A 13,592-nucleotide genomic window follows, 5' to 3' on the forward strand; every position below is an offset into this window, starting at 1 on the left:
CAAATCACTGTTTTTACCTTCTGCCTTCCTGTTTGAAGCTTTCAATGTCAAGACCCCCACTCTTAGAAAATTGGAGACCACTACTTCTCAGTAAAATGTAATTACTAAACACTGTGGAAAATTGGCTGAAAAAAATCTTGTTTCAATTTGAGTCCAGTAAAGAATTTTACAAACCTACCTGTGCACTAAGAGATCCATTTGTAAAATTCTGATTCAGAGTGGGTCGCAATCAAACCTATCTCATGAATACTGATGCAATAATTCGCAAACTGGGTCATGGTGGCCTGCTATGTCCACGGTGCTGCATTTTTAAAAAATGAAAAAAAAGTTGGCAGTGGTCCGCTAGACAACTGCCTACTACCCAACAAACTTTTTTTTTTTTAAACATTCAGAAAGGGTAAGGAGTCCCAAGTGGACCCCCTTCCTTCTGTGAACGCCATACCACCCCAATTCAGGAGCTAACAACTTTTCAATGTTTAGTGACCAGATTTTGGCCCCAAAACATGTATACATTTTATTCCAAATAGTTATTTGGAAGCAACACCTGCAACTCACCCTTTAAAAACAGTGAGTCGGTTTGGAATCACAAAGACATTTTGGAGTCTAAAAACAGACTCTTAAAAGGCATTAGAACATTCGAAAAATAGTTTTTGCTTCCACAGTAAATCTGTTTCAACCAACAATGTTAACTGCCATCGCCCTGCATCAATGCTTGCTGGGAAAAGGAGATCATATTTACAAAATGAATAACATTACAATACACAGGGTTCTAAAGTTCTTACCCTAAATAGAGCTAGCAGGTGAAAATATAAAGCGAATAAAGAGAGCAAGGCGTAGTGCCAATAAGTACAAACAATAGAACTTAGATAGAACAGTGATCCAATTTGCCCTTTCAATTGCCTTAATCGAAGAACCGCGTACAAATGGTAGACTTCAAAGCAAAAAACGAAAACAGAAAAGTCCCAAACCTGGCATCATTTGTACTCCGTAATAATGGTTAAATGCATGCAACGAAGCACTAGTGCCAGCTATCAGATTTCCACAATTTTAACACGCCTAATGAAAGAAGGGGAAGCTGCTAATAGTAGAGTCAAGAATGTTTACTACTGTGAAGCAGAAGGAGCAATCTCTCACTTCTACTCTGGCATCAAGTGTTTCACAAAAACAGGGTTGCAGCTAAATCGCTGTTATTTAGGGAGAAAATGTCTCAGATACAATAGCTTGAGTCAGACACTCCTCATCGACCATGATGCCTTTAGAATAAGATGTGCTAAGTCGCAAGCGTATGGTGAGGTTTCTAAGGTTAAACCAGCATTGGCAAAGCCAATAGGTCTCATCCATGCAAGAGCTATTGGCTTTGCCAAGGGGTTTTAGCCATGTTGTACACCAGCGTGGCTCCTGCTCAGCATGTCTCAAGTTGTTGTTGTGGAGAGGCGGCGCAGACTGCGGAGTGGCGGTGCAGAGTGTAGTGAAGTGGCGTGGGATAGAGTAGAGTGTCGTAGAGCAGATGGAGGTTGAGTGTCGTAGAGCGGAGGGACAGAGTATCAGAGCGGAAGGAAGGGAGTAGAGCGAAGAGGAGTTGAGGAAAGGGGAAAAGAGTATCAGAGCGGAGCTAGGAGTAGAGTATCGTACAGCAGACTTGGGAGTAGAGAGGAGGGGAGTGGACTATCATAGGGCGGAGTGGAGTAGAGTATCTTCTTAAATTCATACAACTTCACTCGCCTTCACAAAAGGCACAACTGCCAAATTTAGCCAAAGCAAAGGTGTTTTCCCCTTACATGCCTAATCTAGGCATGTTAGGAGAAGGGTGTAAACAGAGTCAGGAATTGCACTAGTTAAAGACAGTTTTACTACTACCACTTCTGTTGATTTTTGTCACAATTTTTGTAACAAGCAGGGCCACTCCTTGACCTACCAGCCCTCATCATAGCTTAATGAACAAGTTACCCTGCGTAACTCCATATCTGGTAGAGACTATATTTAGCCGCAGATTCCTCATCTTTTAAGTTCCCAGGCGTCAGACTGGATACAGAAGATTTTTTTTAGCCGTACCCCTGCATGCCAGTAGGTGGCGTCCATTGAATCTGTGTTTCGTCGGTGCCGGAAGTTACATCGCAGTACCTTTATAAGTGACACTTAGTTTCTTTTCACAACTTTCAATGCCGGAACTGCAGAGCCATGAAGGACACTGAACACTGGTGTGTAAAACTTGGGAATGTAAAGTCAAAGAAAAATCCCTGGAGAAATCAATGTATAGGGATACCTTAATTCGAGAAGACAGTATAAATTCAATATTAAATATTAATCACTCTGGTCACGGACTAGTTTGTGATATTCACAGTTTTTTTTATTAAAAAAGAATGCATCATAGTTAAAATTTCAGTAGAAATTCAATTATACTGAAAGCATACAATAAAATGACAAATTTCAAAAATTAAAAAACAATTAAAAAACAATTAAATCTGTGCAAATTCAACTGAACAACACAGTAAAAAGAGATACACAATTTCTAAATCATCAACATGCTATCATTATAGAGCAAAGGATAGAAAAAGGAAAGAAAAAGACCCCTCTATAGAAAAGGATATAGAGTATAATCACAGATAAGGAATGATTCAACAGCCTGTCCAATCATTTACTAGAAACCCCGGTATTGCAGTGTGCAAAATATCCACAGTTCTAGAGGCTTGAATTCATGGAGAAGTACAAAATGCGTCAGTAAAACTTGGGCCCTGAAGGGAATCAACACTGTCCCTTGAAATCAAGACACAAGAGCGGGAAGGATGGATGGGTCGTTAAGGAATTTGCAACTAGATATAGTCTACCAGATAAGGCGTTACCAAAGGTAAGCAACTTTTTCTTCTGATAGATACTTCTAGTCGATGATGCCTTACCTTTGAATAGATGCCCAAGCATTACCATCCCTGGAGATGGCCTGCAGATCAATTTCACAAAAGAAAGTCCTGCAGGATCGAACGGCCGAAGTGCCCATCTCTACGGACCCGACTGTGCAGACAGTAATGTTTGGGGAACGTGGGCAGGAAAACCCATGCAAATGTCCATAAAAGGAACTCCACGTGATAATGCAGTGGTCACAGATTTAGCTATGGTGGAATGAGCTCCCAAGCCTTCAGTAGCTGGCATTTTGGACAGTGTAGAGCAGATTTTGAAGCAGAGCATGACCCATCTTGAGATGGTTCACTTCTACACAGCCCGACCTTTCTTTGCACCGATATACCCAGAGAAGATTTGGTCGTCCACCCAGAACTCTTCTTGATTTATTTTTTATTTAGAGTTCAAGGAGATACAAGAAATACAGAACTGCAAAAATAAAGTGCATAGTGCGAGACGATCAGAGTATAGATACTCTAGCTGCCTTACAGTTAAACACTGTAAAGAGAAAAGATACAATAGTATAAATTCACAGTATAAAGTGCAAAATATTAAGAGTATACGTACTCAAAGCTTTCATACAGATAGCCATGTTGCAGAGGAGGAACAGAACATTTATATGGCGTAAGGTAAGAAAGTGCAAAAGTGCATAACATAGAATATCAAAAATTTCAGAGGTTGACCTTCGAGATCCAGGCTTAGCTATTCGATCCAACACCCGCCACCTCCTCGACCCCTTATAAGCCGTCCAAACAGAGACCTTTTCCCTTCATTTTTAGACTAATTCCCAAAGCAGCTCCAGCGTTTTTCAAAATTCCTTGAAGACCCTGATCTTAAAGCATATTTTCTTTCAAATTCTTTGATTTTGCTTAGTTTCGCTCTCCAGGCTTGGAATGAAGGTATCTGATCGGTTCGCCAGCTCTGTAAAATTAAAGATCTTGCTACTAGTGCTGCAATGTATAGGCACTCTTCATGTGTGGTGTTTAGCATTCTATTGGGAGAGAAACCCAAAACTGCAATGGATATGTCGATGAAAATGGAGAGATCAATGGGGACTCTGAGATAGTTTTCAATTTCTTCCCACAAGCTGCTGATTTTCGAACATTCCCAAACAATGTGTGACCAGATGCCACCATTCTCTTTGGCGCAGCGAAAACACCGTCCATCAATTTGTGGATAGATATTATGTAGGAAAGAAGGAGTCCTTTAGGTTAGCCATTTTGAATAAAATTGCATACACTTAAGGTTTGCGCCTCTCAGTACTGAAGCATTAAGTTTATTAATTCTGCTCCAAGTTGGTTTTGAGGGGTGCATCCCTTCCCTTTTCTACCATCTGTCTCAAATGTTTTCATATGGGGGGAGAGACTTACTTTCGTCATAAATGCTGACCCATGCACTGACCGATCATTGTGACGAGGTATCAAAAGCTTCACTGATGCCTGATCTTAAAGGTATGCTTCTTATGTCAAATTTTTCCAAAAATGGTTTAATTATGATAAACGACCTTTTCAACATTGCTTTAGAGTGTAGAAGCCCCATTTCTATCTCAGGCTATGACTTGCAGCAGTAGCCTTTGGCAAAATCCTGAATCTGTGCATAGCCATGGTCTTCCCATTTTTGTTACGATATGAGTATTTAATAAACATCGCTCCCCCGTGTAAATATGGGACAGCCTTGTTGAGCTATTAATTCTTAGACTACCATAAAATGTTAAGAATTGAGATTTTTGCTTAAACAACCATTGGAGGGTCTTATATGGAACTTTATTAGGGTATTTAACAATTCTTGTAAGGTCGACAATATTATACTCCATTAACATTTTATTCACAAAAAAATGATCTGCCTCCGGGGGGGTCTGATAGAGATAAAAATCTACAACTATTATGTGCAAAACTTGTGTGGTAGTAGTACCTAATATTTGGAAGGGACAGCCCTCCTTCTGCAACAGGGTAGCTTAAAGTGCTCAGTGCCAGCCTCAGTGTTTTTTTTAGACCATAAGAAGGAAGAAAACATGCTATCTATCTCTTTAAAAAAAGATGCTTGTAGTGCGCACGGGCCAGCACTAAATAGGAAGTTAAATAAGGGCAGAATAGACATACAAATTCGTGCCACTCGACCTTATATTAGTGGGAGTTGGTTCCATTGTGCTAAAAGGAGTTTTACTTTTGGGATCAACGGATGTGGGAAAGTGGCTCTATATACACTGGACCAGGACAAGGTACAGTGTGTATAGAGTCCACAAACCCCAGAGTTATAACAGAGGTTAAAGCCAGGTGTGACCTTACTCTCTAAAAGGGTAGCTTGGTCGAGCAGTAAGGCAGTACCAGAGGACAGTGTAAAGCATTTGTTGTACACACTCAGTCAGCAAAAGGTTTCACACACTCACAGACTGAACTCCAGGCCAATTGTTTTTATATCTAAGATATAGTTGTTTTATTTCTAGAACCACCAGATATCAAAATATACTGTTCTCAATATGAGAGGTCTCAGATGAGTACTTTGCAGAAAGGCAATAAACTTTGTAAGCACAATAGGCACAGGGGTTGCAGTAGGCAACAAAATTCTACACACAATTTAGCATTGAGCTCAATGGATTTTCTTATATAAACACAGTGGATTATTTTGTAGCTTACTTTGGTATTTCCAGGACTGGCTCCTAGATTCAGTCCTGGGGTCTAAGCTGAAAACAGTTTAGTAAAAACGTTTTAGGGATTGCAGAGATTTTTCAGGAATATACAGCTACTTTAAAAGTTCACACTTGGAAACTTTTCAACAGAAATCTGGCAATGTTATCCAATGGGGGAGAATTCAGGTTGCAGGTAAAGTACGATCTTGTTACTTTGGTAATCCAGTACTGGGCTCCTGGGTCCAGCACTGGGGTATCAATTTAAAACAGGTAAGTAATTTCGCTTCAGTATTTCGTATGATTTTTAAAGAATATTTCAAGTTTTCAAAAGTAGACACAGTGAGTTACCGGTTTCCAGGTGAGTACTCCACTGGTGAAGTTGCGGTTCTGGGCATAGACTCAGGGGTCCCCCAGGGTCAGGTAGGTACAGTTGGTTCACCCTCAGTGGCGCAGGGGCGGCCAGGTGCAGAGGTAGCTAGGCCCAATGTTATCCAATGAGGGACAGGGGACCTTCGGTTGGTGGCTGCTGGCTAGCAGGCCACGTGGCTGTGGGAGCTGGGCTCCTGGTCACTTGCTCAGGGCAAAGGGGGAAGAAGGATAGGGCAAAGGTGGCACAGCCAGCAGTACTCAGGCGGCTGGGTGCAGGGTGTTTTTGAGCTGTCGGGCGCTCAATGTTATCCAATGGCAAAGGTAACAAGCATTTACAATGCAATGGTTTTGCCTTTGTTAAAGTTAGAGCTATTGGCATTGCTCTTGACACTCTGAAGCTCCACTCTGAAGCTCCACTCTGCACTCTGAAGCTCCACTCTGCACTCTGAAGCTCCACTCTGCACTCTGAAGCTCCACTCTGCACTCTGAAGCTGCACTCTGAAGCTCCACTCTGAAGCTCCACTCTGAAGCTCCACTCTGAAGCTCCACTCTGAAGCTCCACTCTGAAGCTCCACTCTGAAGCTCCACTCTGAAGCTCCACTCTGAAGCTCCACTCTGAAGCTCCACTCTGCAGCTCCACTCTGCAGCTCCACTCTGAAGCTCCACTCTGAAGCTCCACTCTGAAGCTCCACTCTGAAGCTCCACTCTGAAGCTCCACTCTGAAGCTCCACTCTGAAGCTCCACTCTGAAGCTCCACTCTGAAGCTCCACTCTGAAGCTCCACTCTGAAGCTCCACTCTGAAGCTCCACTCTGAAGCTCCACTCTGAAGCTCCACTCTGAAGCTCCACTCTGAAGCTCCACTCTGAAGCTCCACTCTGAAGCTCCACTCTGAAGCTCCACTCTGATGCTCCACTCTGATGCTCCACTCTGATGCTCCACTCTGATGCTCCACTCTGAAGCTCCACTCTGAAGCTCCACTCTGATGCTCCACTCTGATGCTCCACTCTGATGCTCCACTCTGATGCTCCACTCTGATGCTCCACTCTGATGCTCCACTCTGATGCTCCACTCTGATGCTCCACTCTGATGCTCCACTCTGATGCTCCACTCTGATGCTCCACTCTGATGCTCCACTCTGATGCTCCACTCTGATGCTCCACTCTGATGCTCCACTCTGATGCTCCACTCTGATGCTCCACTCTGATGCTCCACTCTGAAGCTCCACTCTGAAGCTCCACTCTGCACTCTGAAGCTCCACTCTGCACTCTGAAGCTCCACTCTGCACTCTGAAGCTCCACTCTGCACTCTGAAGCTCCACTCTGCACTCTGAAGCTCCACTCTGCACTCTGAAGCTCCACTCTGCACTCTGAAGCTCCACTCTGCACTCTGAAGCTCCACTCTGCACTCTGAAGCTCCACTCTGAATCTGCACTCTGAATCTCCACTCTGAATCTCCACTCTGAATCTCCACTCTGAAGCTCCACTCTGAAGCTCCACTCTGAAGCTCCACTCTGAAGCTCCACTCTGAAGCTCCACTCTGAAGCTCCACTCTGAAGCTCCACTCTGAAGCTCCACTCTGAAGCTCCACTCTGAAGCTCCACTCTGAAGCTCCACTCTGAAGCTCCACTCTGAAGCTCCACTCTGAAGCTCCACTCTGAAGCTCCACTCTGAAGCTCCACTCTGAAGCTCCACTCTGAAGCTCCACTCTGAAGCTCCACTCTGAAGCTCCACTCTGAAGCTCCACTCTGAAGCTCCACTCTGAAGCTCCACTCTGAAGCTCCACTCTGAAGCTCCACTCTGAAGCTCCACTCTGAAGCTCCACTCTGAAGCTCCACTCTGAAGCTCCACTCTGAAGCTCCACTCTGAAGCTCCACTCTGAAGCTCCACTCTGAAGCTCCACTCTGAAGCTCCACTCTGAAGCTCCACTCTGAAGCTCCACTCTGAAGCTCCACTCTGAAGCTCCACTCTGAAGCTCCACTCTGAAGCTCCACTCTGAAGCTCCACTCTGAAGCTCCACTCTGAAGCTCCACTCTGAAGCTCCACTCTGAAGCTCCACTCTGAAGCTCCACTCTGAAGCTCCACTCTGAAGCTCCACTCTGAAGCTCCACTCTGAAGCTCCACTCTGAAGCTCCACTCTGATGCTCCACTCTGATGCTCCACTCTGATGCTCCACTCTGATGCTCCACTCTGATGCTCCACTCTGATGCTCCACTCTGATGCTCCACTCTGATGCTCCACTCTGATGCTCCACTCTGATGCTCCACTCTGATGCTCCACTCTGATGCTCCACTCTGATGCTCCACTCTGATGCTCCACTCTGATGCTCCACTCTGATGCTCCACTCTGATGCTCCACTCTGATGCTCCACTCTGATGCTCCACTCTGATGCTCCACTCTGATGCTCCACTCTGATGCTCCACTCTGATGCTCCACTCTGATGCTCCACTCTGATGCTCCACTCTGATGCTCCACTCTGATGCTCCACTCTGATGCTCCACTCTGATGCTCCACTCTGATGCTCCACTCTGAAGCTCCACTCTGCACTCTGAAGCTCCACTCTGCACTCTGAAGCTCCACTCTGCACTCTGAAGCTCCACTCTGCACTCTGAAGCTCCACTCTGCACTCTGAAGCTCCACTCTGCACTCTGAAGCTCCACTCTGCACTCTGAAGCTCCACTCTGAAGCTCCACTCTGCACTCTGAAGCTCCACTCTGAATCTGCACTCTGAAGCTCCACTCTGCACTCTGAAGCTCCACTCTGAATCTGCACTCTGAAGCTCCACTCTGCACTCTGAAGCTCCACTCTGAATCTGCACTCTGAAGCTCCACTCTGCACTCTGAAGCTCCACTCTGAATCTGCACTCTGAAGCTCCACTCTGCACTCTGAAGCTCCACTCTGAATCTGCACTCTGAAGCTCCACTCTGCACTCTGAAGCTCCACTCTGAAGCTCCACTCTGAAGCTCCACTCTGAAGCTCCACTCTGAAGCTCCACTCTGAAGCTCCACTCTGAAGCTCCACTCTGAAGCTCCACTCTGAAGCTCCACTCTGAAGCTCCACTCTGAAGCTCCACTCTGAAGCTCCACTCTGAAGCTCCACTCTGAAGCTCCACTCTGAAGCTCCACTCTGAAGCTGCACTCTGAAGCTCCACTCTGCACTCTGAAGCTCCACTCTGCACTCTGAATCTGCAGCTCCACTCTGAATCTGCAGCTCCACTCTGCACTCTGAAGCTCCACTCTGAAGCTCCACTCTGAAGCTCCACTCTGAAGCTCCACTCTGAAGCTCCACTCTGAAGCTCCACTCTGAAGCTCCACTCTGAAGCTCCACTCTGAAGCTCCACTCTGAAGCTCCACTCTGAAGCTCCACTCTGAAGCTCCACTCTGAAGCTCCACTCTGAAGCTCCACTCTGAAGCTCCACTCTGAAGCTCCACTCTGAAGCTCCACTCTGAAGCTCCACTCTGAAGCTCCACTCTGAAGCTCCACTCTGAAGCTCCACTCTGAAGCTCCACTCTGAAGCTCCACTCTGAAGCTCCACTCTGAATCTGCACTCTGAAGCTGCACTCTGAAGCTGCACTCTGAAGCTCCACTCTGAAGCTCCACTCTGAAGCTCCACTCTGAAGCTCCACTCTGAAGCTCCACTCTGAAGCTCCACTCTGAAGCTCCACTCTGAAGCTCCACTCTGAAGCTCCACTCTGAAGCTCCACTCTGAAGCTCCACTCTGAAGCTCCACTCTGAAGCTCCACTCTGAAGCTCCACTCTGAAGCTCCACTCTGAAGCTCCACTCTGAATCTGCACTCTGAAGCTCCACTCTGAAGCTCCACTCTGAAGCTCCACTCTGAAGCTCCACTCTGAAGCTCCACTCTGAAGCTCCACTCTGAAGCTCCACTCTGAAGCTCCACTCTGAAGCTCCACTCTGAAGCTCCACTCTGAAGCTCCACTCTGAAGCTCCACTCTGAAGCTCCACTCTGAAGCTCCACTCTGAAGCTCCACATCCGGAGCTCCACTCTGAAGCTCCACTCTGAAGCTCCACTCTGAAGCTCCACTCTGAAGCTCCACTCTGAAGCTCCACTCTGAAGCTCCACTCTGAAGCTCCACTCTGAAGCTCCACTCTGAAGCTCCACTCTGAAGCTCCACTCTGAAGCTCCACTCTGAAGCTCCACTCTGAAGCTCCACTCTGCACTCTGAAGCTCCACTCTGAATCTGCACTCTGAAGCTCCACTCTGCACTCTGAAGCTCCACTCTGAAGCTCCACTCTGCACTCTGAAGCTCCACTCTGAAGCTCCACTCTGAAGCTCCACTCTGAAGCTCCACTCTGAAGCTCCACTCTGAAGCTCCACTCTGAATCTGCACTCTGAAGCTCCACTCTGCACTCTGAAGCTCCACTCTGAATCTGCACTCTGAAGCTCCACTCTGCACTCTGAAGCTCCACTCTGAAGCTCCACTCTGAAGCTCCACTCTGAAGCTCCACTCTGAAGCTCCACTCTGAAGCTCCACTCTGAAGCTCCACTCTGAAGCTCCACTCTGAAGCTCCACTCTGAAGCTCCACTCTGAAGCTCCACTCTGAAGCTCCACTCTGAAGCTCCACTCTGAAGCTCCACTCTGAAGCTCCACTCTGAAGCTCCACTCTGAAGCTCCACTCTGAAGCTCCACTCTGAAGCTCCACTCTGAAGCTCCACTCTGAAGCTCCACTCTGAAGCTCCACTCTGAATCTGCACTCTGAAGCTCCACTCTGCACTCTGAAGCTCCACTCTGAATCTGCACTCTGAAGCTCCACTCTGCACTCTGAAGCTCCACTCTGAAGCTCCACTCTGCACTCTGAAGCTCCACTCTGAAGCTCCACTCTGCACTCTGAAGCTCCACTCTGAAGCTCCACTCTGAAGCTCCACTCTGAAGCTCCACTCTGAATCTGCACTCTGAAGCTCCACTCTGCACTCTGAAGCTCCACTCTGAATCTGCACTCTGAAGCTCCACTCTGCACTCTGAAGCTCCACTCTGAATCTGCACTCTGAAGCTCCACTCTGCACTCTGAAGCTCCACTCTGAATCTGCACTCTGAAGCTCCACTCTGCACTCTGAAGCTCCACTCTGAATCTGCACTCTGAAGCTCCACTCTGCACTCTGAATCTGCACTCTGAAGCTCCACTCTGCACTCTGAAGCTCCACTCTGAATCTGCACTCTGAAGCTCCACTCTGCACTCTGAATCTGCACTCTGAAGCTCCACTCTGAAGCTCCACTCTGAAGCTCCACTCTGAAGCTCCACTCTGAAGCTCCACTCTGAAGCTCCACTCTGCACTCTGAAGCTCCACTCTGAATCTGCACTCTGAAGCTCCACTCTGCACTCTGAAGCTCCACTCTGAATCTGCACTCTGAAGCTCCACTCTGCACTCTGAATCTGCACTCTGAAGCTCCACTCTGCACTCTGAAGCTCCACTCTGAATCTGCACTCTGAAGCTCCACTCTGCACTCTGAAGCTCCACTCTGAATCTGCACTCTGAAGCTCCACTCTGCACTCTGAAGCTCCACTCTGAAGCTCCACTCTGCACTCTGAAGCTCCACTCTGAAGCTCCACTCTGAAGCTCCACTCTGAAGCTCCACTCTGAAGCTCCACTCTGAAGCTCCACTCTGAAGCTCCACTCTGAAGCTCCACTCTGAAGCTCCACTCTGAAGCTCCACTCTGAAGCTCCACTCTGAAGCTCCACTCTGAAGCTCCACTCTGAAGCTCCACTCTGCACTCTGAAGCTCCACTCTTAAGCTCCACTCTGCACTCTGAAGCTCCACTCTGAATCTGCACTCTGAAGCTCCACTCTGCACTCTGAAGCTCCACTCTGCACTCTGAAGCTCCACTCTGAATCTGCACTCTGAAGCTCCACTCTGCACTCTGAAGCTCCACTCTGAATCTGCACTCTGAAGCTCCACTCTGCACTCTGAAGCTCCACTCTGCACTCTGAAGCTCCACTCTGAATCTGCACTCTGAAGCTCCACTCTGCACTCTGAATCTCCACTCTGAATCTGCACTCTGATGCTCCACTCTGAAGCTCCACTCTGAAGCTCCACTCTGCACTCTGAAGCTCCACTCTGCACTCTGAAGCTCCACTCTGCACTCTGAAGCTCCACTCTGAAGCTCCACTCTGAAGCTCCACTCTGAAGCTCCACTCTGAAGCTCCACTCTGAAGCTCCACTCTCCACTCTGAAGCTCCACTCTGAAGCTCCACTCTGAAGCTCCACTCTCCACTCTGAAGCTCCACTCTGAAGCTCCACTCTGAAGCTCCACTCTCCACTCTGAAGCTCCACTCTCCACTCTGAAGCTCCACTCTGAAGCTCCACTCTGAAGCTCCACTCTGAAGCTCCACTCTCCACTCTGAAGCTCCACTCTCCACTCTGAAGCTCCACTCTGAAGCTCCACTCTGAAGCTCCACTCTGAAGCTCCACTCTGAAGCTCCACTCTGAAGCTCCACTCTGAAGCTCCACTCTGAAGCTCCACTCTGAAGCTCCACTCTGAAGCTCCACTCTGAAGCTCCACTCTGAAGCTCCACTCTGAAGCCACTCAGACGCTCACTCTGAAGCTCCACTCTGCACTCTGAAGCTCCACTCTGCACTCTGAAGCTCCACTCTGCACTCTGAAGCTCCACTCTGAAGCTCCACTCTGCACTCTGAAGCTCCACTCTGAAGCTCCACTCTGCACTCTGAAGCTCCACTCTGAATCTGCACTCTGAAGCTCCACTCTGCACTCTGAAGCTCCACTCTGAATCTGCACTCTGAAGCTCCACTCTGAATCTGCACTCTGAAGCTCCACTCTGCACTCTGAAGCTCCACTCTGAATCTGCACTCTGAAGCTCCACTCTGCACTCTGAATCTGCACTCTGATGCTCCACTCTGCACTCTGATGCTCCACTCTGCACTCTGAAGCTCCACTCTGCACTCTGAAGCTCCACTCTGAATCTGCACTCTGAAGCTCCACTCTGAATCTGCACTCTGAAGCTCCACTCTGCACTCTGAAGCTCCACTCTGAAGCTCCACTCTGAAAGTCCCACTCTGAAGCTCCACTCTACTCTGCACTCTGAAGCTCCACTCTGCACTCTGAAGCTCACTCTGCACTCTGCACTCTGAAGCTCCACTCTGTCACTCTGAAGCTCCACTCTGCACTCTGAAGCTCCACCTGAAGCTCCACTCTGCACTCTGAAGCTCCACTCTGAAGCTCCACTCTGAAGCTCCACTCTGAAGCTCCACTCTGAAGCTCCACTCTGAAGCTCCACTCTGAAGCTCCACTCTGAAGCTCCACTCTGAAGCTCCACTCTGAAGCTCCACTCTGAAGCTCCACTCTGAAGCACTCTGAAGCTGCACTCTGAAGCTCCACTCTGAAGCTCCACTCTGAAGCTCCACTCTGAAGCTCCACTCTGAAGCTCCACTCTGAAGCTCCACTCTGAAGCTCCACTCTGAAGCTCCACTCTGAAGCTCCACTCTGAAGCTCCACTCTGAAGCTCCACTCTGAAGCTCCACTCTGAAGCTCCACTCTGAAGCTCCACTCTGAAGCTCCACTCTGAACTGAAGACACTCTGAAGCTCCACTCTGCATCTGGAAGCTCCACTCTGAAGCTCCACTCTGAAGCTCCACTCTGACCACTCTGAGCTCCACTCTGAAGCTCCACTCTGAAGCTCCACTCTGAAGCTCCACTCTGAAGCTCCACTCTGCACTCTGAAGCTCCACTCTGC

General features: G+C 47.8%; 1 protein-coding gene across 4 annotated transcripts in view; it reads right to left on the minus strand.

Moving 5' to 3' along the window:
- Window positions 1–13,592, minus strand: part of SAMD4B (sterile alpha motif domain containing 4B) — a 1,202,466-nt gene that overhangs the window by 799,108 nt on the left and 389,766 nt on the right. The window lies entirely within an intron of this gene.

The sequence above is a fragment of the Lissotriton helveticus genome, chromosome 9, assembly GCF_964261635.1.
Source record: "Lissotriton helveticus chromosome 9, aLisHel1.1, whole genome shotgun sequence".
NCBI lineage: Eukaryota > Metazoa > Chordata > Amphibia > Caudata > Salamandridae > Lissotriton > Lissotriton helveticus.